We start from the raw sequence: 26,366 nt of genomic DNA on the forward strand, positions 1-26,366 counted from the left end.
CAGCCTATCCAGCCACTCTTCATAGCAGAACCACTCCAGCCCAGGCAACATCCTGGTGAATGTCCTCTGACCTCTTTCCAGCTAAATCAAATGTCGACTCTGCCAGCGTTCATTTCTACATTCGCTGGTCACTAGTTCTACTCCAGCCTCTTACCCAAGTGCTCACTATTACAGAAGCTCAATTCTCCAGCCACTTGACCCCGGGCTCTGATATCGGAATCTGAAGTTGACCTCACCTGATGCAACACACCATGTAAAGAAAACTAACTAGATCCTTTTAACCATGACGATTTGAAATTGTGTCTGTACCTTTAAGAACTGCTCGCCCACGTTTCCTTCAATGTGTGAAATATGTCCCTTTAAGAACTGCTCTCACTCCCACTTTTCCTTCAATGTTTGAAATGCAACATTTACTCACCAATGTTAACTTGTGTCTCCACTCCAGCAAGTTGGTTTCTTGAAACAATAGATTGTTGAACTATTTTTGAGTTGGGTAAAGACAGAGGCCGGTGTGATCCTGGACTCTGATCCACTGACAGCTCACAATGCCCGGGGAATAATTGACGGCGACTCCAGACCAATAGGGGGGTTGGAGGACCGAGTGTGACGATTGGTCCTCCAACCAATCGGAGTGAATGAGGGGCGGGGCTGAACCCAGATCTCCCTCATTGGCTGAACCATCATTTTGGAAGCTGATTTGTCTCAAACTCCAGGAGAAAACGGGACCTTTCTGTTTGTGGCTTTAAACAGATGAAACCCTGTGGGTGTGGAGCAAACATTTCAACATTTGTTACTGAAATGGATTCCTTCAGAACAAACAGTCGGGATTACTTGAGGGTTGGGGATCAGGCGGCTCAGTTGGCTGGTTCGTGCTGTGGAGCATCGTCAACAGTGTGAGTTCCGTTAGAGGGAAGACAGATGACCAGCAGCAGCAACCCAGGGGGGGGGGGGGGGGGAGGGGGGGTTTAGTTTAGGTCAAAGATAAAGGGGTTTTGTTACTTGTGTATTGTTTAAAATTTCTGTATTGTTATTGTTGCGTTTGCTTTGTAAGAGGGGAAAAATTGTTGTTTGGGAAAAAATTTTCAATAAAACATTTATAAAAAAAAAACAGTGTGAGTTCAATTCCAGTGCCTGCTGAGGTTATTCATGAAGACCCACCTTCTCAACCTTGAGAGCGATGAACATCGGGGATGTGTGAGGTCCAGAGTTGGAGGAGCAGAAATATCTGGGTGGCATGATGGGCTGGAGGTGGTTACAGAGAGAGGGAAGGGATGGATCAGGCAGGGATTTGAAATAAAGTCAGAATTGTAAAAATTCGATGCATTGTTAGACCGGGAACATAATAATAATAATCTTTATTGCCACAAGTCGGCTTACATTAACACGGCAATGAAGTTACTGTGAAAATCCCCTAGTCGCCACACTCCAACGCATGTTCGGGTACACTGAGGAAGAATTCAGAATATCCAAATTACCTAACAGCACGTCTTTCGGGACTTGTGGGAGGAAACCGGAGTACCCGGAGGAAACCCATGCAGACATAGGGAGAACAGACAGTGATGCCAAGACAGGAATCGAACCGGAGAGCCTGGAGCTGTGAAGCAACAGTGCTACCCACTGTGCTGAACCAATGTAGATCAGTGAGTAAGGAGTAATCAGTGAATGGGACTAACTGTGAGTTAGGATACAGAAAGATGGGTCGTGATAATGTCACTGTACTAGTAAACCAGAGGCCCAGATAAATATTCTGGGGCAAGGGTTCAAATCCCAATATGTAAAGGTGGAATTTAAATTCCATTAATATAATCTGGAATTGAAAACTCGTCTCAATAATGGTGACCATGAAAACAACATTGATTGTCGTAAAAACCCTAGTCTGGCCTACACGTGACTCCAGACATATGGACTCTTAACTGCCCTGAAATGTTTGTACACTCCAATCAGGATGGGCAACAATTGCTGGCCTTGCCAGTGACACTGACATCCTGTGGAAGAATTAAACAAAAGGCACCAATGTTACAGATTGATTGCGGCTGGTTAATGAAGAGAAAATCAGAGAGCTATGGAACAGTTGGTTCTGGAAGATGGAACGGGCTGAATGATTTGATTTGATTTATTGTCACATGTACCAAAGTACAGTGAAAAGTATTTTTTTGCGGCCAACTTGTGTTGGGATTGTGGAATAGCGATTGCTACCCCAGGTGGCGACAGTTCCTGGTTCCCCGCACCCCACAAAAATACACACAAAACAAATGTTCCAGTGTTCAGCATCAGTACAAAGAACAAAGCCTAATTGCTGCTATTGGAGGAAGTGGTGTCTACTCACACTCCTTTCCCTGTCTCTGAACATTTTAGATCTGGAACAGTGTGATTTTCTTGAAGTACGTCAGGTAACATTGAAAAATATATAATATATATATATATATATAGCAACCCCATGAAGTCCCAAAACCTTTAGAAATGAAATGCTGTTGAAGGTGAGTCACTGATGCAATGCAGAAGGCCTGGGAGCTCCCACATCAGCAATGTGCTGATGACCAGCGATGCTGGTGGCCACCCAATACAGTCAGATGGGAACTCACTGGTGTGTCTGAGTGAATCCCTTCCCACACAGTGCAATGAATGGTTTCTCTCCAGTGTCAGTGAGTTGTTTTTTCATCAGATATTTATCACTTTTAAAACTTTTCACACAGTACAAACACTTAAAAGGTCTCTTATCAATGAATAACTTGATGGGCATTAAGGCTGGAAATACAAGTGAATCCTTTCCCACATATGGAGCAGATGAACAGCATCTCCCTGATGTGAACCCATGGGTGTATCCGGAGACTGGATAACTGATTGAATCTTTTCCCAGACATGGAGTCAGTTTTTTGGTTTTCCTCACTGTGAATGTGCCAGTGTGCCTGGAAGCTGGACGATATAGTGAATCCCTTCCCACACACACTGGGTTGGTGAATGGTTGCCCCGGTGTTCTGGTGTCAATTAGTTCCCAGCTGGGTTGGAGAACTGATTCCCTTCCTACAGTCCCCACATTTCCATGTGTCTCCCTGTTGTGGCTGTCCTTGTGTCTTTCCAGAATGGATGATCAGTTTAAACCTTGAATGGTATACACAGGATATACAGCACAGAGACAGGCCATTCGGCCAACCAGTTTGTACTATTTGAGCCTCCTCCCATCTTTGCTTCTCATATATATGTTTGTTCAGCCTCCCTATAAATACGTTGATACTATTCACTTCACCCACTGCCTTTGATAGAGTCATAGAGTGTTATAGCATGGAAACAGGCCCTTCAGCCCAACTTGTCCATGCCGCCGGCATTTGGCCCATATCCCTCTATACCCATATAACTGCCTAAATGCTTTTTAAAAGACAAAATTGTACCTGCCTCTACTACTGCCTCTGGCAGCTCACTCCAGACACTCACCATCCTCTGGACACTTTTGTATCTCTTCCCTCTCATTGTAAACCTATGCCCTCTAGTTTTAGACTCCCTTACCTTTGGGGAAAGATGTTGACTATCTACCTATCTATGGTTCTCTAAGATCACCCTTAAGCCTCCGACGCTCCAGAAAAAAAGGCCCAGTCTATCCAGCCTCTCCTTATAACTCAAACTATCAATACCCGGTAGCATCCTAATAAATCCTTCTGCTTCTAGAATAGGGTGACCAGAACTGTACATAGTATTCCAAATGTGGCCTTCCTATGTCTTGTACAACTTCAACAAGACATCCTAACTCCTATATTCAATGTTCTGACCAATGAAACCAAGCATGGCAAAAGCATTCTTGGCCAGCCTGTCGACCAATGACTCCACTTTCAAGGAGCTATGAACCTGTACTCTTGGATCTCTTTGTTCTATAACTCTCCCCAACTCCCTACCACCTGAGTAGGTCGTGCCCCGATTCGATCTACCAAAATGCATCACCTCACATTTATCTAAATTAAACTCCATCTGCCATTCATCGGCCCACTGATCAAGATTCCGTTGCAATCCTAGATAACCTTCTTCACTGTCCACTATGCCGCCGATCTTGGTGTCATCTGCAAACTTACTAACCATGCCTCGTAAATTCTCATCCAAATCATTAAGAACAAAGAAAAGTACAGCACAGGAACAGGCCCTTTAAGCCTGTGCCAATCATGATGCCCAATCTTAAAATAAACCTTCTGCCCTTACTCGGTCCGTATCCTCTATTTCCTCCCTATTCATGTATCCATCCAGATGCCTCTTAAATGTTGCTAATGTGACTGCTTCTACCGCATCCCATGGCAGTGCGTACCAGGCACCTACCACTCTCTGTGTGAAAAACCTATCCCGCACATCTCCCTTGAACTTGTAATTGACATTTCCAACCTTGGAAAAACCTCTGACTATCCACCCTGTCAATGCCTCTTATAATTTTGTAGACCTCTATCAGATCTCCCCTCAGCCTCCGTTTTTCAAGTGAAAACAATCCTAGTTTATTCAACCTCTCCTCATAGCCAACACCTTTGAGACTAGGCAACATCCTGGTGAACCTTTTTTGCACCCTCTCCAAAGGTTCCACGTCCTTCTGATAATGTGACCAGAACTGCATGTAATACTCCATACGTAGGCTAACCAAGGTTTTATATAGCTGCAACATGATTTCCCAACTCCTGTACTCAATGCCCCGGCTGATGAAGGCAAGCATGCCATTTGCCTTCTTAATCACTTTGGCCGCCTGTGTTGCCACTTTTAGGAAACTGTGGACCTGCACGCCCAGACCCCGTGTATGTTAATGTTCCGTGGGTCTGTCATTTACAGTATAATTCACACCTAGATTTGATCCTCCACAATGCATCACCTCGCATTTGTCCAGATTAAACTTTATCTGCCATTCCTGTGCTCAAGTCTCCAATCTCTCTATATCTTGTTGTATCCTCTGACGATCCTCAGCATTATCAGCAACTCCACCAATCTTCGTGTCATCCACAAACTTACTAATCAGACCACCCACATTTTCTTCCAGATCATTTATATATACTACAATAAGCAGAGGTCCCAGCACTGATCCCTGAGATACACCGCAGGTCACAGGCCTCCAGTTAGAGCTCAGTTTCACCATTCTCTGGGTGAAAGTGTTTTCTGAATTCCCCATTGGGTTTCTTGGTGACTATCTTATATTGTTATATCTAGTTTTGCTCTTCCGCATAAGAGGAAACATTCTCTCTGAATCCTATCAAAACCTTTCATCATTTTGAACATCTCCATTTGGTCACCCCCTTCATTTACCAAGAGTAAAGAGCCTCTCAATCCTAAACTCGCACATTTTTGGTCTGATCCTTATGAACCTTCTCTGCTCCCACTCCAGTGGCTCCACCTCCATTTTATAATGTGGGGACCAGAGAAATGGAAAGTTCAGTTTGCTGAGGAGAGGATCCAGAGAAAACAGCGAATCCAGCACCTTCTCAGCCCAATGTCTTCATTTGCAGAAAATGTGTCAGATATGTCTTGCCACAGAAAGGCTCCTGAACTATCCCAGGCAATGTTTAAATCAGAGCTGAAACCTTAAGGTGCACACTATCATCTCACAAGATGGAAGGTAGTCAAAGATGTAAGCTGAACAGAACCACATACTGTACTCTACGTATGGTGCAACCAAAGTCCCAAAGGATTATCATGACTTTCTTCTCACTTGTACCCCTCTGGCCCCATGTTTTGTTTATTTTCTCTATTGCTCTGAGACCTCTATTTCTCTCCACCATCTACACTCACAACTTCCAAGTAAGAAGTGACCCCCCCCCATTCTTTGCATCAAAATGTACTACTTTACAGTTATCCGTTGTACATCATTCATCAATTATTTGTCTATTCAGCAAGTTTAGAAATATCCTCCTGTAATTTGTTGTAATTCTCAATTCTATCTCCCCAGTTTAGAGACTGTGTATTGGATTCCAAAGTCCACGTCGTGAATGGAAATTGTGAACAGTCGGGGTCCCAGTACTGATCCTTGTGGAACATCACTTCCCACCTTCTGTCACTCTGAATAACTCCCCTTTACTCCCACTCTCTACTTTCTGTCTTGAAACCAGCTGACAATCCAGTCTATCATTTGTCCCAACTCCACATTCTCCGACCGTGTCCATTATTCTCCCGTAGGGAATCTTATCAATGGCCTTTCGAAAATCCAGATAAATGCCATTGGCTGCATTACCATTGTATATGCTCTCTGTTATCACATCAAAACAGTCGATAAGGCTGGTCAGGCAAGATTTTTCCTTTTGAAATCCACACGGACTGTTCATTGATATATATATATTTTTAATATGTTCTTATATTCTCTACTTTAGTCAGGATTGTATTATTTGCTGATGTGAAGCTGACTGGTGTACCATCCCTGGGCATGATCTGTCCCCTTCTTAAATATAGAAATTACATTAATGATCCACCAGTCCTCTGACACTACACCTTTAGTGAATGAATTATGAGCCATACTGCCTGTGCTATCACTTCTCTGCATTCTTTTAAAATATGTGAATTTAGTCCATCCTCTAAGTTATATGAGTTTAGTCAACACATCTTTTCCTGATTTTAAATTAATTTATCTCATAACTTGTCTTATTATTCAATGTTATGTTTACCTGTTCTCTATCCCTGGGAAAAAGAATGTTTGAATATTTCAATCATCTCTCCCTCATTAATTGTGGTATTGTGCTGTCTATCCCTTAATGGTCCAATTCACATCACATTCTTTTATTATTTGTATCTATAAAATATTTTATTGTTTTGGCAGATGTGTCTGGATAATTTATATTCTTAATGGAGGGGTCACTGTGAAGAATGTGCAAGTCAGTGAGAATTGTCAGCAAGGATTAATCAGCACTTTCTAACTGGAGATGTCAACAGTGGAACCTTTCAGATACAGAATTGTACATTTTGCACCAAAGAGCAATTTCGGATTGCAGTAAAAGTTAATAATTTTATTGGACTGGAGTATCTGTCATGGGATCATGAAATAAGCGGAAAGTTCACAGATGGTGCTTTTAAAAAGGGAGACTGCGGTCCTCAAAATCAGTGACTTCTCCAGAGTATTAAACTCCAGCCAGCTGTTCTTTTTTAAAAAATGTTTTTTTTAAAGAATCGGGTACTGTAAATGTATTTTTAAAAAAAATTTAGAGTACCCAATTCATTTTTTCCAATTAAGGGGCAATTTAGCATGGTCAATCCACCTACCCTGCACGTCTTTGTGTTGTGTGGGTGAAACCCACGCAAACATGAGGAGAATGTGCAAACTCCACACGGACAGTGACCCAGAGCCGGGATCGATCCTGGGACCTCAGTGCCGTGAGGCAGCAGTGCTAACCACTGCGCCACTGCCCTCAGCCTGTTATTCTTAATATCAGCAGAAAAATATATATATATTCAGATGATCGATTCTTGATATAATTAACAGCAGCAGTTACAGCAGAATTCAACAACTGCTGTCGCTTGTAAACTTGCTGATGTGACAGTGGGTGTTGTGGCTGAGTGAATCCCTTCCCACTCACAGAGCAGGTTCCCCAGTATGAACTCTCTGGTGTGTCAGCAGGTGAGAGCATTGAGTGAATCCCTTCCCACACTGGGAGCAGGTGAATGGTCTCTCCCCAGTGTGACTGCGTTGGTGTGCAGTGAGGGCGGAAGAATGTCTAAACCTCTTTTCACAGGCAATGCAGCTGAATGGTTTCTCCTCGGTGTGAGTTCGCCGGTGTGACCAAAGGCCAGATGAATGAGTGAATCCCTTCCCACACACAGAACAAATGAACGGTTTCTCCCCAGTGTGAGTGCGTTGGTGTGCAGTGAGGTCAGAGGACTGTCTGAACCTCTTTCCACAGTAAGTGCAGCTGAACGGCCTCTGATCAGTGTGAATTCTTTGGTGTAACATGAGGCTGGCTGACTGAGTGAATCCCTTCCCACACACAAGGCAGTTGAATGGCCTCTCCCCAGTGTGAACCCGTTGGTGTGCAGTGAGATTGGATAACTGCCCAAAACTCTTTCCACAGTCAGTACAGCTGAAGGGCTTTTCTTCGGTGTGATTTCGCTGATGTCTCAGCAGGTTGGTTGACTTAGTAAATCCCTTCCCACACACACAACAGGTGAACGGCTTCTCCCCAGTGTGGCTGCGTCGATGGATTTCCAACAGGCATGGGAAATTAAATCCTTTGCCACAGTCCTCACATTTCCATGGTTTCTCCATGGTCCCTGCCCCAGTGTGACTGCGTCGATGGTATTCCAGCAGGGATGGATAATTGAATCCTTTCCCACATTTCTCACATTTCCATATTGTCTCCCCAGTGTGACTGCGTCGATGGTTTTCCAACAGGGATGGATAATTGAATCCTTTCCCACATTCCTCACATTTCCATGGTCTCTCTCCCGTGTGACTGCGTCGGTGAAGTTCCAGCAAGGATGGATAATTGAATCCCTTCCCACAGTCCTCACATTTGCATGGTTTCTCCATTATGCCAGCCCCAGTGTGACGGCGTCGATGGATTTCTAGTCGGGATGGATAATCAAATTCTTTCCCACAGTCCTCACATTTCCACGGTTTCTCCATGGCGCAAGCTGCAAACACGGGAGCTGCAGGTTGTTATTGGGGGTTTGGGACCTACACGGGCCATTAATAAACCTTCTTCCCACCCACGTAATCGCCGGATCCCCTCCCACCGCTCTGCGGGCTCTTACCGGCTGCCGAGCGACAAACAGACGTCCTTGTGACTCTCCAGGTTGGATGATCAGTTGAAGCCTCGTTCACACACACAACACATGTATGGTTTCTCCCCGCTGTCAGGCTTTGCAACCAGAGAAACCTCTTTCCAGTCAGTATACTGGACTCTATCACTCCGGAGTGAGTGCTTCCAGATCCTGTTATAAAAGAATAGAATGAGACAAAGTCACTGCACAGAAGCAGGCAGTCACACAGAAGTTAGAAATCCTTTTATTTCTGAGACAAATTAGGATTTCACAAAAGTCAGCACTGTCAGTACAGACAGAAATTCAGAACGGACAATTCTAGTTTGTATGGAACATTTCTCCCTCACTTGTTGCACAAAAATTGTAAATCACCATCCTGCACATTTTTGCTCCTTCCTAGGCGAAAATCATAGAGTTTTACAGCACAAAAAGAGGCCCAGCCATCAGATACCCATCTATTCTAATCCCATTTTACTGAACTTGGTCAAAAGCCTTGCATGCTATTCCATTTCAAGCGCTCATCTAAATGATTCTTAAATGTTGTGAACGTTCCTGCCTCTACCACCCTTTCAGGTAGTGACTTCCAGATTCCCACCAGCCTCTGGGTGAAAAAGCTTTCCCTCAAATCCCCTACCCTAAATCTATGTCCCCTGGCTATTGATCTCTCTACTAAAGGGACAAGTACCTCCCTATCTATGTCCGTCATAATATTGTACACCTCGATTATGTGCCTCTCAGCTTTCCCTGCTCTGGGGAAAATAACCCCAGTTTAGCCAGCCTCTCTTCATAACTGAAACAGTTTAGTTCAGGCAACATCCTGGTGAATCTCCTCCACACTCTCTGGGGTGCAATAATACCCTTCCTATAGTGTGGCGACCACAATTGCACACAGTGATCCCCAGCTGACAAGTGTTTTATACAGCTCCAACAGATCATCCCTGCTCTTATATTCTATGCTTCGGCTAATAAAGACAAATGTCCTATCTGCCTTCTGAAGCAGCTGATGTCCCTGTGCTGCTGCCTCAGGGACTGTGGACAAGCTCCCTCTGACCCTCCACTTCCCAGCGTCCTGCCCTTCATTGTGAGGTCACCATGATACCCGCGCCTGCGCTCTGCTCCCCGCTGGAAAAAGATGGCGGCCGTTAACTTGGGCCTGTTCCTCTGTTCCTGGGGAAAGCACCGACGCTGCAAACACGAGATCTGCAGGTTGTTCTTGGGGTTTAGGGCCTACACGGGCCATTAATAAACCTTCTTCCCACCCACGTAATCGCCGGATCCCCTCCCGCCGCTCTACGGGCTCTTACCGGCTGCCGAGCGACAAACAGACGTCTCTCCATCACCATCACTCAACCTGCGCATGCTTGGAATACTGGAGGAACTGCGCATGCGTTCCGATTTCCAGCAAAGGACAGAGGGTATTCCCCACCGCGGGGAAGGCTGGGTAACGTCTCCGCCATTACGGTCCGTCCCCCCCGTCCGTTTGCATTCGCTGTTGCTGAGGTTGTGCAGCGCATGCTCCGGGAAGCGGGCTCTGGGGGCTGAGCTTTCCTGCGCATGTGCGTTGAAGATGAGCTGGATTCACTCATTCATCCCATCCATATGGAAAACACCATGTGTCATTGAAAAATAAAATGTTGTAAAGTAGTGAACATTATCTAGTCCCACTCCTTACCTATCAAGCGCAAAATTAATTTATTAAATATCATGATTTTAAATGACATTGTTTCAAAATATAATCATGGTAATCTGATTCATTTCCCAATTTCGATTCATGGCCTCATTTTGTTTCTTCCTCCAAACCTTCAACTTTATCAGTACGAAGTCTTACAACACCAGGTTAAAGTCCAACAGGTTTGTTTCGATGTCACTAGCTTTCGGAGCGCTGCTCCTTCCTCAGGTGAATGAAGAGGTCTGATCCAGAAACACATATATAGACAAATTCAGAGATGCCAAACAATGCTAGGAATGCGAGCATTAGCAGGTGATTAAATCTTTACAGATCCAGAGATGGGGTAATCCCAGGTTAAAGAGGTGTGAATTGTATCAAGCCAGGACAGTTGGTAGGATTTCGCAGGCCAGATGGTGGGGGATGAATGTAATGTGACATGAATCCCAGGTCCCGGTTGAGGCCGCACTCATGTGTGCGGAACTTGGCTATAAGTTTCTGCTCGGCGATTCTGCGTTGTCGCGGGTCCTGAAGGCCGCCTTGGAGAACGCTTACCCGGAGATCAGAGGCTGAATGCCCTTGACTGTCAACTTTATCAGACAGTGCAATGTTGGCGTATGGGAGGGGCCGCATGGTGGCACAGTGGTTAGCACTGGGACTGCAACGTTGAGCGCCCGGTTTCGAATCCCGGCCCTGCGTCACTGTTCGTGTGGAATTTGCACATTCTCCCCGTGCCTGTGTGGGTTTCATCCCCACAACCCAAAGATGTGCAGGGTAGGTGAATTGAACACGCTAAATTGCCCCTTAATTGGAAAAATACTAATTGGGTATTCTAAATTTATTTTTTAAAATGTTGGAGTGTGGTGATTGATTGTCCTGGAAGCCAACAGGAAGAGAACTCAGAGGTCAGAGAATTAAGGGAGCGAGTTCTGTATAAAAGCAAATTATTGTGGCTGCTGGTTCGAATCCCGCTTGGGTCATTGTCTGTGCAGAGTCTGCACGTTCTCCCCGTGTCTGCGTGGGTTTACTCCAGGTGCTCCGGTTTCCTCCCACAGTCCAAAGATGTGCAGGTTAGGTGGATTGGCATCTGTTGAAGCATTGTGAAACCCTGGTTATCAATCTACCTTTCAAACTTAAACCTGCTGTTTATTTTCAGTCTGGAACAAATCATTTTCCACCAATCTCTGATTTGACAGCATGTCTCTGGCATTTACTGTTCTTCCTAGCTCTGAGCACAGATGTAAAGGAGTCTTCAGTTCCATGTCTAGGGGCCAGCAGCGCAGGTTCAATTCCCGTACCAGTCTCCCCGAACAGGTGGTGGAATGTGGGGACGAGGGGCTTTTCACAGTAACTTCATTGAAGCCTATTTGTGACAATAAGCGATTATTATTATTAGGAACTCTGAGGCCTGGAAGAGCGAGAAACTGGGACACATTTCTTATACATTAACCCACAGTGTCAGTGAAGGGAGATGAGAAAGACCAAAGTGCCTGTTTGACTCCCTCAGTGTGTCCCTGAAGGACTGTCGAGACTGAAGCTCTGTTCCTGCCGTATGATCCTCCCCCAGATTGTCCTTTCTGAGCTCCAGGCAGTTTATGTTAAACAATCACCGCAAGCAGCGGTTAGCACTGCTGTCTCACGGCGCCGAGGTCCCAGGTGCGATCCCGGCTCTGGGTCACTGTCCGTGTGGAGTTTACACATTCTCCCCGTGTTTGCGTGGGTTTCACCCCCACAACACAAAGTTGTGCAGGGTTGGTGGATTGGCCATGCTAAATTGCCCCTTAATTGAAAAAAATGAATTGGGTACTCAAAATTTATAAAAAATAAAACAAACCCTTGACCCTGCCATCCATACAAATTACTGCCCCGTCTTCAACCTCCCTCTCCTCTCCAAACTCTTTGAACATGTTGTCACCTCCCAAATCTTTGGCCATCTTTCCCAGAATTCCCATGTTTGGATCCTTCAATCAGGTCTCTGCCCAGTCACAGTAGTGAAATAGAAGAGACAAACCGTATCGTACCAGGAGAGAAAGATAGACACTCGGGAGCTTGAATCCAACACGGATATGTTCATATGACCAGAAGACAAGGATAGCAGCACAGTCATTAGTGAGAGACAACATGGTAGCATAGTGGATAGCACAATTGCTTCACAGCTCCAGGGTCCCAGGTTCGATTCTGGCTTGGGTCACTGTCTGTGCGGAGTCTGCACATCCTCCCCATGTGTGCGTGGGTTTCCTCCGGGTGCTCCGGTTTCCTCCCATAGTCCAAAGATGTGCAGGTTAGGTGGATTGGCCATGCTAAATTGCCCTTAGTGTCCAAAATTGCCCTTAGTGTTGGGTGGGGTTACTGGGTTATGGGGATAGGGTGGAGGTGCAGCCTTGGGTAGGATGCTCTTTCCAAGAGCCGGTGCAGACTCGATGGGCTGAATGGCCTCCTTCTGCACTGTAAATTCTATGATATGATAACAATACCTACTGGAGACAGACAGCAACTAAACAACACGAATCACAACACCAAGCTACCTAGATCCATATACCTGAGACAGTAAGGAGAATTGGAGATGGACTGGAAGAACGCAAAAGACTCCAGACACATTAACCAAAAACAACAGGGGACAACAGGTAGAACCAAGGAAGTTCTACCTGCTCCCTAAAATACCCAAACATCCAAACACATGGACAGTGCCAAGAAATAACACCAGACAGGCCCACCGGGTCAGACTGTGGGAGAGAAAATACAACAATTTACAGTGCAGAAGGAGGCCATTTGGCCCATCGAGCCTGCACCGGCCCTCAGAAAGAGCACCCCACTTAAGCCCATGTCTCCACCCTATCCCCGTAACCCAGTCACCTCACCTAACCTTTGTTTGGACACTTAGAATAGTCAATCCACCTAACCTGCCCATCTTTGGATGGTGGGAGAAAACTAGTGCACCCGGAGGGAACCCACACAGTCACGGGGGACAATGTGCAAACTTCACACAGTCACCCAAGGCCGGAATAGCTGAAACATCAACACAATGCTCCTGGTAGTTGATGGCTCAATAAATATAATTAGTGGATTAGAAATGTCTGTAATATAGAGTAAAACAGAAAATCCTAGATTAACTCAACTGGTCGGGCAGCATCATTGAATCCCTATACTGCAGAAGGAGGCCATTCGACCCATCGTGTTTGCACCAATCCTACAAAGGAGCACCCCACCCAGGTGCACTTCCCTTGCCCTCTCCCCATAACCCCACTTCACCTTTGGACACTAAGGGGCAATTTAGCATAGCCAATCCACCAAACCGGCACATCTTTGGACAGTGGGAGAAAACTGGAGCACCCGGGGCGAACTCACACAGACACGGGGAGAATGTGCAAACTCCACAGTCACCCAAGGCCGGAATTGACCTGGGTTTCTGGCGCTGTGATGCAGCGGTGCTAACCACTGTGCCACCTTGCCACATCTGTGACGAGAGAAACAGAGTTAAACTTTGTTGTTCCTTGTTGCAACAGTTCTGTAGAAGGGTCAATGAATTAAACGCTTTGAAAAGAAGTGGAAATAAAGTATTTCACTCAGGTTTGACACAGGAAGACGTTTCAGTCTGTGTGAAGCTCAATCTTCATTCACACAAAGCCAGTAGCCTGATTGCCTGGAGGACCAGAGTTCATCCGGTCCTCCAAATCTTCCCAATGGTCAACATCTCAAAGGCAGGAAATGAGGTTTGGTACCCGCGTCCACGTGGACATTGGGAAGAACTCCAAATAATGCAGAATCTCAGCCAATGAGGGAGATCCGTGATCAGCCCCGCCCCTCATTGACTCCGATTGCTTGGAGGACCAGCAGCTTTCGCTTGGTCCTCCAGCCCTGCCCCCTCTTCCTATTGGTCTGCACCTGCCGTCAATCACTCCCCGGGCATTGTGCTGTGGAGCATGCGCAGTGCGGCTCGTACCCAGGGACAGACGTTTGTTTGTTTCATCTTCAGGCGGGAAGGAGGCGGATAAGCGGAGGCAGCGTTAGGGGCAGTGGGTGGGTGGTTGGATGGATGGGGAGGCTTCACAAACACCCAGTGCAGGCGTCAAAGCTGAAACAAAAAAATACCGCTCCCGTGTTTGCACCCAGCGGGAAGGTTTTCCTGCAGAGCCTTTCCCCAGTTAACCACCACCATTCTCAAAGGGGGCAGTGTGCAGCAGGGCGCATGCGCGGTGAGCTCTGTCCACTCAGCAGGACTGACAGTGATGGATTCTGGAAACTCCTTTTACAGGGGGTTACAAGGGGAGGATTTAAACACAGCAAAGTGAAATCAAACAAGACATTGAGACCTGAGAGAGTCACTTTATTTTTTTTTTAATGTATTTTATTCAAAATTTTTGGCCAACCATGACAGTACATTGTGTATCCTTTACACAGTAATATAACAATATAAATAACAATGGCCAGTTTTAAGCAATAAATAAATAATATATAAACAACATCAAAATTAAAAAACAAAACTAAATGGCAACTGCCTTGTCCCAAATAAATACTCTCCAAAAATACAATTCAGCAATCCAATATACAATTACCTATAACAACAACCTATACATATTATACATGAACACTAACATCCCTGAGAGTCCTTCTGGTTCCTCCCCCCCCCCTCCCCTCCCCCCCTCCCCTACCCCCCCCTCCCCTCCCCTCCCCTCCCCTCCCCTCCCCCCCCTCCCGTACCCCCCCTCCCGTACCCCCCCCTCTCCTCCCCTACCCCCCCTCCCCTACCCCCCCCCCCCCGGGTTGCTGCTGCGATCTTCTTCTTTTCCATTCCCTCTATCTTTCTGTGAGGTATTCGATGAACGGTTGCCACCGCCTGGTGAACCCTTGAGCCGATCCCTTTAGGACGAACATAATCCGTTCCAACTTTATAAACCCTGCCATGTCATTTATCCAGGTCTCCACACCCGGGGGCTTGGCTTCCTTCCACATCAACAGTATCCTGCGCCGGGCTACTAGGGATGCAAAGGCCAAAACATCAGCCTCTTTCGCCTCCTGCACTCCCGGCTCCTCTGCAACCCCGAATATAGCCAACCCCCAGCTTGGTTCGACCTGGACCCCCACCACCTTCGAAAGCACCTTTGTCACCCCCACCCAAAACCCCTGTAGTGCCGGACATGACCAGAACATGTGGGTGTGATTTGCTGGGCTTCTCGAGCATCTCGCACACCTATCCTCTACTCCAAAAAATTTACTGAGCCGTGCTCCAGTCATATGCGCCCTGTGTAACACCTTAAATTGTATCAGGCTTAGCCTGGCACACGAGGACGATGAGTTTACCCTACTTAGGGCATCAGCCCACAGCCCCTCCTCAATCTTCTCCCCCAGCTCCTCTTCCCATTTCCCTTTCAGCTCATCTACCATAATCTCCCCCTCGTCCCTCATTTCCCTATATATATCTGATACCTTACCGTCCCCCACCCATGTCTTTGAGATCACTCTGTCCTGCACCTCCTGCGTCGGGAGCTGCGGGAACCCCCTCACCTGTTGCCTAGCAAAAGCCCTGAGTTGCATATACCGGAATGCATTCCCTTGGGGCAACCCATATTTTTCGGTCAGCGCTCCCAGACTTGCAAACGTCCCATCTACAAACAGATCTCTCAATTGTGTTACTCCTGCTCTTTGCCATGTTCCAAATCCCCCATCCATTCTCCCTGGAGCAAACCTATGGTTATTTCTTATCGGGGACCACCCCGAGGCTCCCGTCTTACCCCTATGCCGTCTCCACTGCCCCCAGATTTTCAGAGTAGCCACCACCACCGGGCTTGTGGTGTATTTCTTCGGTGAGAACGGCAACGGCGCCGTCACCATAGCTTGTAGGCTAGTCCCCCTGCAGGACGCACTCTCCAATCTCTTCCACGCCGCTCCCTCCTCTTCTCCCATCCACTTGCATACCATTGAGATATTGGCGGTCCAGTAGTACTCACTGAGGCTCGGTAGTGCCAGTCCCCCCCTATCCCTACTACGCTGCAAAAATCCCCTCCTCACTCTCGGGGTCTTCCCGGCCCACACAAAACTCATGATATTCTTCTCAATCCTTTTGAAAAAAGCCTTCGTGATCACCACCGGGAGGCACTGAAACACAAAAAGGAATCTCGGGAGGACCACCGTTTTAACAGCCTGCACCCTCTCTGCCAGTGACAGGGATACCATGTCCCATCTCTTGAAGTCCTCCTCCATCTGTTCCACCAACCGCGTTAAATTTAACCTGTGCAATGTACCCTAATTCATGGCTATCTGGATCCCCAAGTGGCGAAAGTCCCTTGTTACCTTCCTCAGCGGTAAGTCCTCTATTTCTCTGCCCTGCCCCCCTGGATGCACCACAAACAACTCACTTTTCCCCATGTTCAGTTTATATCCTGAAAATTCTCCAAACTCCCCAAGTATCTGCATTATCTCTGGCATCCCCTCCGCCGGGTCCGCCACATACAACAACAAATCGTCCGCATACAGAGATACCCGGTGTTCTTCTCCTCCCCTGCGTACTCCCCTCCACTTCCTGGAACCCCTCAATGCTATTGCCAGGGGCTCAATCGCCAGTGCAAACAATAATGGGGACAGAGGACATCCCTGCCTCATCCCTCTATGGAGCCGAAAATATGCAGACCCCCGTCCATTCGTGACCACGCTCGCCATCGGGGCCCTATACAGCAGCTGTACCCATCTAATATACTCATCTCCAAAGCCAAATCTCCTCAACACCTCCCACAAATAATCCCACTCCACTCTATCAAATGCTTTCTCGGCATCCATCGCCACCACTATCTCCGCTTCCCCCTCTGGTGGGGGCATCATCATTACCCCTAGCAGCCTCCGTATATTCGTATTCAGCTGTCTCCCCTTCACAAACCCAGTTTGGTCCTCATGGACCACCCCCGGGACACAATCCTCTATCCTCATTGCCATTACCTTGGCCAGAATCTTAGCGTCTACATTCAGGAGGGAAATAGGCCTATCGGACCCGCATTGCAGCGGGTCTTTTTCTTTCTTTAGGAGAAGCGATATCGTTGCCTCTGACATAGTCGGGGGCAGCTGTCCCCTTTCCCTCGCCTCATTAAAGGTTCTCATCAGTAGCGGGGCGAGCAAGTCCACATATTTCCTGTAAAATTCAACAGGGAATCCATCCGGTCCCGGAGCATTCCCCGCCTGCATGCTCCTAATTCCTTTCACTACTTCCTCCATTTCGATCTGTGCTCCCAGTCCCACCCTCTCCTGCTCCTCCACCTTAGGAAATTCCAGCTGGTCCAGAAAACACATCATTCTCTCCTTCCCATCCGGGGGCTGAGCTTCATATAATGTTTAATAGAATGCCTTGAACACTCCATTCACTCTCTCCGCTCCCCGCTCCATCTCCCCCTCCTCATCCCTCACTCCCCCTATTTCCCTCGCTGCTCCCCTTTTCCTCAGTTGGTGGGCCAGCAACCTGCTCGCCTTCTCCCCATATTCATATTGTACACCCTGTGCCTTCCTCCACTGTGCCTCTGTAGTACCCGTAGTCAGCAAATCAAATTCTACGTGTAGCCTTTGCCTTTCCCTGTACAGTCCCTCCTCCGGTGCCTCCGCATATTGCCTGTCCACCCTCAGAAGTTCTTGCAGCAACCGCTCCCGTTCCCTACTCTCCTGCTTTCCTTTATGTGCCCTGATTGATATCAGTTCCCCTCTAACCACTGCCTTCAGCGCCTCCCAGACCACTCCCACCTGGACCTCCCCATTATCATTGAGTTCCAAGTACTTTTCAATACACCCCCTCACCCTTAGACACACCCCCTCATCCGACATTAGTCCCATGTCCATTCTCCAGGGTGGACGCCGTTCTTTTTCCTCCCCTATCTCCAAGTCCACCCAATGTGGAGCGTGATCCGAGATAGCTATAGCCATATACTCCGTCCCCCTCACCTTCGGGATCAACGCCCTTCCCAAAACAAAAAAGTCTATTCGCGAATAAACTTTGTGGACATAGGAGAAAAACGAAAACTCCTTACTCCCAGGTCTACTAAATCTCCATGGGTCTACTCCTCCCATCTGCTCCATAAAGTCTTTAAGCACCTTGGCTGCTGCCGGCCTCCTTCCAGTCCTGGACCTCGATCTGTCCAGTCCTGATTCCAGCACCGTGTTAAAATCTCCACCCATTACCAACTTCCCCACCTCTAGGTCCGGGATACGTCCTAACATGCGCCTCATAAAGTTGGCATCATCCCAGTTCGGGGCATATACGTTCACTAAGACCACCGCCTCCCCCTGTAATTTGCCACTCACCATCACGTATCTGCCCCCACTATCCGCCACTATGGTCTTTGCCTCAAACATTACCCGCTTCCCCACTAATATAGCCACCCCCCTGTTTTTCGCATCTAGCCCCGAATGAAACACCTGCCCCACCCATCCTTTGCGTAGTCTAACCTGGTCTATCAGTTTCAAATGCGTCTCCTGTAACATAACCACATCTGCCTTAAGTTTCTTTAGGTGTGCGAGTACCCGTGCCCTCTTTATCGGCCCGTTCAGCCCTCTCACATTCCACGTGATCAGCCGGGTTGGGGGGCTCTTTATCCCCCCCTTGTCGATTAGCCATCCCCTTTTACCCAGCTCCTCACCCGGTTCCCACGCAGCTGTGTCCGCCCCAGGCGGTGCCCCCCCCGCCCCGCCCCCCCCACCCCATACCAGCTCCCCCTTCTCCCCAGCAGCAGCAACCCAGTAAATCCCCCCTCCCACCCCCCCCCCGCTAGATCCCCCACTAGCGTAGTTACACCCCCCATGTTGCTCCCAGAAGTCAGCAAACTCTGGCCGACCTCGGCTTCCCCCCGTGACCTCGGCTCGCACCGTGCGACGCCCCCTCCTTCCTGTTTCCCTATTCCCGCCATAATTATCATAGCGCGGGAACAAAGCCCGCGCTTCCCTTTTGGCCCCGCCCCCAATGGCCAACGCCCCCAACTCCTCCACCTCCCTTCCTCCCTCCCCCACAACCTGTGGAAGAGAGAAAAGTTACCGGGTCGCAGGATTAACAACATAAAAATCATCTCTCCCCCCTTTATCCCCCCCCTCTTCGCCCCCCATATTCGCCCCACCACTTTGTCTCAAACGTTCTTTTTTAATAACCCACTCATTCCAATTTCTCTTCAACAATAAATGTCCACGCCTCATCCGCCGTTTCAAAGTAGTGGTGCTTCCCTTGATATGTGACCCACAGTCTTGCCGGCTGCAGCATTCCAAATTTGATCTTTTTATGAAGCACCGCCTTGGCCCGATTAAAGCTCGCCCTCCTTCTCGCCACCTCCGCACTCCAGTCTTGATATACGCGGATCACCGCGTTCTCCCATCTGCTGCTCCGAGTTTTCTTTGCCCATCTTAGGACCATCTCTCTGTCCTTAAAACGGAGGAATCTCACCACTATGGCTCGAGGAATTTCTCCAGCCCTCGGTCTTCGCGCCATAACTCGATAGGCTCCCCCCACCTCCAGCGGACCCACCGGGGCCTCCGACCCCATCAACGAGTGCAGCATCGTGCTCACATATGCCTGACGTCCGCCCCTTCTGCACCTTCAGGAAGACCAAGAATCCTTAAATTCTTCCTCCTCGCATTATTCTCCAGCACCTCCAGCCTTTCCACACATCGTTTATGGTGTGCCTCGTGCATCTCCGTCTTCACCACCAGGCCCTGTATATCGTCCTCGTTCTCGGCAGCCTTTGCCTTCACGACCCGAAGCTCCCGCTCCTGGGTCTTTTGCTCATCTTTTAGCCCTTCAATCGCCTGTAATATCGGGGCCAACAGCTCCTTCTTCATCTCCTTTTTAAGCTCTTCCACGCAGCGTTTCAAAAACTCGTGTTGTTCAGGGCCCCATATTAAACTGCCACCTTCCGACGCCATCTTGGTTTTTGCTTGCCTTCCTTGCCGCTGCTCTAAAGGATCCACCGCAATCCGGCCACTTTCCTCTCCTTTTTCCATCCGTATCCAGGGGGGATTCCCTTCTGGTTTACCGCACAGTGCTTTTAGCCGTTAAAATTGCCGTTGGGGCTCCTATTAAGAGCCCAAAAGTCCGTTCCACCGGGAATTGCCGAAACGTGCGACTTAGCTGGTCATCGCCACACCCGGAAGTCGAGAGTCACTTTATTAATCAGAACCTGGATATTATTGGTCTTTGAGTGTAAGCATTGAGTTCCAGGTCAGTACCACTTTCCATGGGGGTTCACTATACCAGCGATCCAGACACATGCTAGTGTTCTGGGGACAAGGATTCAAATCCCATCATGGCAATTGGTGGAATGTAAATTCAATTAATAATCTGAAATTCAATGTTCATCTCGGTATTGGTGACCGTGAAATCATTGTGGTGAGTTTGTAAGAAGGGGAGAGTGTGTGGGACTGGGATTTGCAGCTTTGGGGAGAAGAGAGCAATAATTAAACCCCGGGAACTAGAATTATCTGTTCTACGTTTCTGTCCTGGGCTAATCTGTGCAAATTGGTTTTAAAGGGTTACAAGGAGTGGATTGACAGAAAGGAAACTCAAATCAAACATCACATCAAGATCTGACAGTCATTCAATTCATCAGGACCTGAATATCATTGGCTTTTGAATGTGGATGGAGACATGCTTGGCTGTGCTGTCTGTGGAAAAAGATTTCAAAACACCGGTGTGCCTGGGAAAGCACCGAGAGACACACACACCCGAGTGAGAGTGTTCCAGTGAACTGACTGTGGAAAGAGCTTTGACACTGCCTGAAAATAAATCACACCATTCAGTTTTCAACCGATTGTCCAACCTGGAGAGACACATGGACAAACCGTGGAAATGTGGGGACCATGGTAAGGGATTCATATCTGTCTGTGCTGGATATTCATCGGCGCAGTCACACCGGCGAAAGACCATTCACTTGCTCCAAGTGTGGGAAGAGGTTCACTCGACTAACCCACCTCACTACACATCAACTTGTTCACTCTGATACCAGACCTTTGAAATGTTCCGACTGTGAGAAGAGCTTCAAAAGAAAAGCAAATCTGCTGACACACCAACGAGTTTACACCGGGGAGAGGCCATACCCCTGCTCTGCGTGTGGGAATTCACTCAGTTATCCAGCTTTCTGTTACATCAGCGAGTTCACACTGGGGAGAAACCATTTGCCTACCCCAGGCTGAATAATTCCAATTTGATGGTGTGACCGTTCTCTTTTATTCTCAGTGGGACATCCCATTAAGGATCATTCTATCTAATTCCGGAGCCCTGAAATTCCCTCCCAAGGTCAATGGACCTTTAAATTTTCCATTCCGCCCGCTATGATTCCCACGACCGGAAATATGACCCCAACAAATTGGATAAAACCAAATCTTTAAAAGACAAGTCTTTATTTCAAATCATTGCCATGCTGTCAGGGGAAAGAGTTAACTTCTCTGCTTGTTTACAAAAGGGAAGAGGAAACAGTCACAAAGATTCCCACAGCTTGTGAGCTCCGAAACATAACTTCATGGCTGAAGTTTATCTTCAGAGTTTGAAACGTTTTGGTGCCTTTTCCAATTGTACCAGTAAATTATGATACACACTTAAAGGTTTACTTTCACTCACTAATTAGAACATTTCACTTTCTCAGCACTGATACTTTAGATTAAATCCCAATTGTTCACTTCTCTTGTAGCTGGTGTGTGGAGAAGATCATGTTCACTGTAGATCTGTCAGCACAGAAACCGCACTGTGCTTCTGGATACACTCAGTCTGCAAGTAGATGAATCTTTAAACATGACCCGAGTGAAGGTCTTCCCCCTGACTCTAAGGAGTGAGATGTCCCTGTAGTTTATGCTGTCTCCTTTGTCACTGCTGTTTTTATTGCATCTCACATGTTCCGTGGACCAGTCGCACACCCCAAAGGAGGAGGTTATGAAGGTGGGACAGTTGATGGGACTTTCTGTGTGTGAGCAGTTCAGCTGGAATTCCATCCTCGCCGGGCACCTTGTTGCTTGTTCAGCAATCAAATGGCCTTGTCCAGCTCAAATGATGAGGGTTCTTGTCCAATTCAACCATGATAGGAAGCTGCAGGAGAGTCAAACAGAGATGAGGAGCTGTCCGTCTCACAGGAGTGCACCTCACGGTCGTGTTCAACCCAACGGGACATCTGTTTATTTCTGTCAGTGAGGATTTTAGAGTCTGATGATTTCAGGACACCTACTTTGGTGAAAGCAGTACTAATTGTCCTCTTAATCCCATCAAATACATTACAGATATATTTCCATTGTCATAGGCAGTTTGGAATTCTTGATGTCGGCTCATCCCGTGTTTATTTGCTACTGTCCTTTGCTACTTTCTGGGTTACTTTCACATGATGCAGTGTTCTCGGTGTTGGATTTATGTTGTACATCAGGTCGGCTTTGCTTTTTGCTTCAATGACAGATGTCATCTCTGCTGAGTGGCTCTCAAACCAGACTTTGTTGTGGGTTCCACCTTTACCAAATGATGCTGCTACTGTGTCAGAAATGATTCAACTCAGCGACTTCCAAACTTCATCAATATCAATGTTGACTGTTCATCAATGTCAATGTAAATTTTATTTGTGTCTGTGAAATACTTTACTGTTTTGTTCAATGTGCCGTGATAATATAATGGAGCTCCCAATGTGAAGAACGTATATGTCAGAGAGAATTGTCAGCAAGGATTAATCAGCATGTTACAATTGGAGATGTTCATCAGTGGAACCTTTCAGACACTGAATTGTAGATTTTACATCAAAGAGCAATTTAGGATTCAAGTAGAAGTTAATAATTTTATTGTAAAGTAGCTTCTGTTGAGAGTTCTTGACTGAAGGGGAAAGATCCCAGATGGTGTTTTAAACAGGGACATTGCAGCCCCGAGAATCAGGGTGATATCCAGAACATTACAGTTCCGTCTGTTATTGGGTTGTTAATTTCACCAGAAACAAACCAAATATTATCAGACTAACAATCCTGGATGTGTGTAACAGCAACAATAACAGCATAATCCAATTCCTGCAGTCACTTGTGAACTCTCTGGTGTGTCCACAGATTGTGTGACCGACTGAATCCCTTCCCACACACAGAGCAGGTGAACGGCCTCACCCCAGTGTGAACGCGCTTGTGTACGTTGAGATCAGATGAAGATCTGAAACTCTTTCCACAGGCTGTGCTGCTGAATGGCTTCACCTCAGTGTGAACTCGCCGGTGTGACCAAAGGCCAGATGACTGATTGAATCCCGTTCCACAGACGGAGCAGATGAACGGTCTCTGCCCGGTGTGAACATGGAGTGCAGTGAGGTCGGAAGACTGCCTGAATCTCTTTCCACAGTGAGTGCAGCCAAACGGCCTCTCCTCAGTGTGAATTCGCTGGTGTAACATGAGGCTGGCTGATTGTGTGAATCCCTTCCCAGATAAGGAACAGGCGAATGGTCTCTCTCCAGTGTGAGTGCGTTGGTGTGCAGTGAGTGTGGATAACTGCCTGAAGCTCTTTCCACAGGAAGTGCAGGTGAATGGTTTCTCCTCAGTGTGAATTCTCCTGTGTCCCACCAGGTTGGTTGACTGAGTGAATCCCATCCCACACTCGGAGCAGGTGAATGGTTTCTCCCCAGTGTGAACACACTTGTGGGTGCTGAGGTTGGATGAAGACCTGACCCTCTTTCCGTAGGAAGTGCAACTGAATGGGCTCTCCCCAGTGTGATTTCTCTGGTGTGTCAGCAGGGCTGATAACTGAGTAAAACCCTTCCCACAGACAGAGCAGCTGAATGGCCTCTCCCCAGTGTGATCTCGCTGATGTAACGAAAGGCCAGACGACTGAGTGAATCCTTTCCCACATATGGAGCAGATGAATGGCTTCTCCCCAGTGTGACTGCGTTGATAGATTTCCAGCAGGCATGGATAATAGAATCCTTTACCACAATCCTCACATTTCCACGATCTTTCTGCGGTGGTTATCATAGAATTTACAGTGCAGAAGGAGGCCATTCGGCCCATCGAGTCTGCACCGGCTCTTGGAAAGAGCACCCTACCCAAGGTCAACACCTCCACCCTATCCCCAGAAACCAGTAACCCCACCCAACACTAAGGGCAATTTTGGACACTAAGGGCAATTTATCATGGCCAATCCACCTAATCTGCACATCTTTGGACTGTGGGAGGAAACCGGAGCACCCGGAGGAAACCCACGCACACACGGGGAGGATGTGCAGACTCCGCACAGACAGTGACCCAAGCCGGAATCGAACCTGGGACCCTGGAGCTGTGAAGCAATTGTGCTATCCACAATGCTACCGTGTTGGTTCCAGTGTGACTGCGTCGATGGATTTCCAGCTGGCATGGATAATTGAATCTCTTCCCACAATCCTCACATTTCCACGGTTTCCCCATGGAGTTGGTGTCCTTGTGATTCTCCAGGTTGGACAATCAGTTGGAGCCTCGTCCACAGAACACGTGTATGGTTTCTCCCCACTGTGAATGATGTGATGTTTTTTCAGACTGTGTAACTGGTTAAAGCTCTTTCCACAGTCAGTTCACTGGAACACTCTCATGCGAGTCGTGTGTGTGTCTCGGTGCTTTTCCAGTCACACTAATGTTTTAAATCTTCTCCACCAAACAGAACAGACAATAATTTCTCCTTCCACATTCAGAGAGCGATGATATTTAGCTCCTGATGGACCTCTGTAAAGACTTTGACATGATTTTTGATTCGATTTTCTGTCTGAAAATCCTCCCCTGACCCCCTGGAAAGTGAATTGAAAAGAGTGCTCACTGTGAGTACAGGATAGAAATTCAGAATAGACAATTCTAGTTTCTCTGGAATATCCCTTCCCCAAACCTGTCAATCCCAGTTTCTGTCTCTCATGGGAAAGACCTGAACCCTGTCCAAGATGGCGGTGGCCGGTTGCCTGGGTAACTCGGGCCTGTCACCGGGGAGGAAGCCCCGCCTCCCTGACTCCCACTCGCAAGATGGCGACCAGTGAGCCCGCTCCCCCCGGGCCTGTCGCCGCAGGCAGCCATCTGAGGTAAACATGGTGCCTGTGGCCTTTTATTTGTGGCCTCAGGCCGACCCCAGAAGTTGATAGTTTCCAGTGCAGCCGCGGCTTCCATTCCTACCCTGTGCTCACAATCTCCTCCCGAACCATCCGCTCCTCCTCAGTCTCTCACCATGACTGACACTGAGCATGCTCAGAGCTCACACCCACACTGCACCTGTGCACTGGCCTCCTACACTCACTGATCGGTGACTTTCTGCAGCGTGGGGGATTCTGGGTAAAGCAGCCGCCGTAGAGAGCAATTAGTAAACAGAAAGATTCTTTTTCCCAGTTAGCAAAACAGAAGACCACAGACAGGCAACCTGCTGGGCATGAAACACAATGAGAGGTTTGGATACTTTATTTAAGACCAGCACATTATTCTTCTAAGATATCACTTGGACATGGGCAGCCAGCAGGCTGATCTACAGTATGCACAGTATTTACCAGTGATAGGTTTGTTTACTGTTCATAATTGTGACTGGGTCACACTCACGATTCATGCAAAATGCAGCTCCCCTGGTTTTTTGACCCACTCCCTCCAGATTTGCTTTCCCTCCAAGGATCTTGACATCTGCTTTAGTTGTTATCCAGCCATGTATGTTCAGCTCACACTGCCCAACAACCAACCTCTCCTGCACTGGGGCACAGGGTTTCTATTATATTGGGAGGGAGCAATCTGCCTCGCTTGCATTGGTGCACTGCATTTCTCTAATCTCACAGTGGCATAGAAAGGTGACAGCACAAAATGAAGGCACTCGACAAATTGTATCTGTGCCAACTTTCTGCAACAGTCACAATCCCCTGTCATTGGCCCTGAACTCTAGATATTTTTTCCTCAAAAGATACGAACAGATGAGCAAGGAGCTGGAGTTGGCTATTCAGCCCAGTCTGCTCCACCATTTAATAAGGTCATGGCTGATCTGAAAGTAAGATAGTTGTCCAATTCTCTTTCAAAACGTCAATTGAATCTGCCTCCACCACATTTCCGAGCAGTGCATTCATGT

General features: G+C 47.5%; 1 protein-coding gene and 1 long non-coding RNA gene across 2 annotated transcripts in view; one reads left to right on the forward strand and one right to left on the reverse strand.

The window, feature by feature from the left end:
- The window catches only part of LOC140421404 (uncharacterized), a 63,855-nt gene extending 53,795 nt beyond the window's left edge, over positions 1–10,060 (reverse strand). The window contains exons 1-2 of the long non-coding RNA XR_011946737.1: positions 10,002–10,060; positions 8,689–8,868 (exon numbers count right to left, since the gene is read on the reverse strand). This is a non-coding gene — a long non-coding RNA (uncharacterized lncRNA). The remainder of the gene's footprint in view (positions 1–8,688; positions 8,869–10,001) is intronic.
- The window catches only part of LOC140421380 (uncharacterized), a 456,825-nt gene that overhangs the window by 301,468 nt on the left and 128,991 nt on the right, over positions 1–26,366 (forward strand). The window lies entirely within an intron of this gene.

Source organism: Scyliorhinus torazame, chromosome 5, assembly GCF_047496885.1.
Source record: "Scyliorhinus torazame isolate Kashiwa2021f chromosome 5, sScyTor2.1, whole genome shotgun sequence".
Lineage (NCBI taxonomy): Eukaryota > Metazoa > Chordata > Chondrichthyes > Carcharhiniformes > Scyliorhinidae > Scyliorhinus > Scyliorhinus torazame.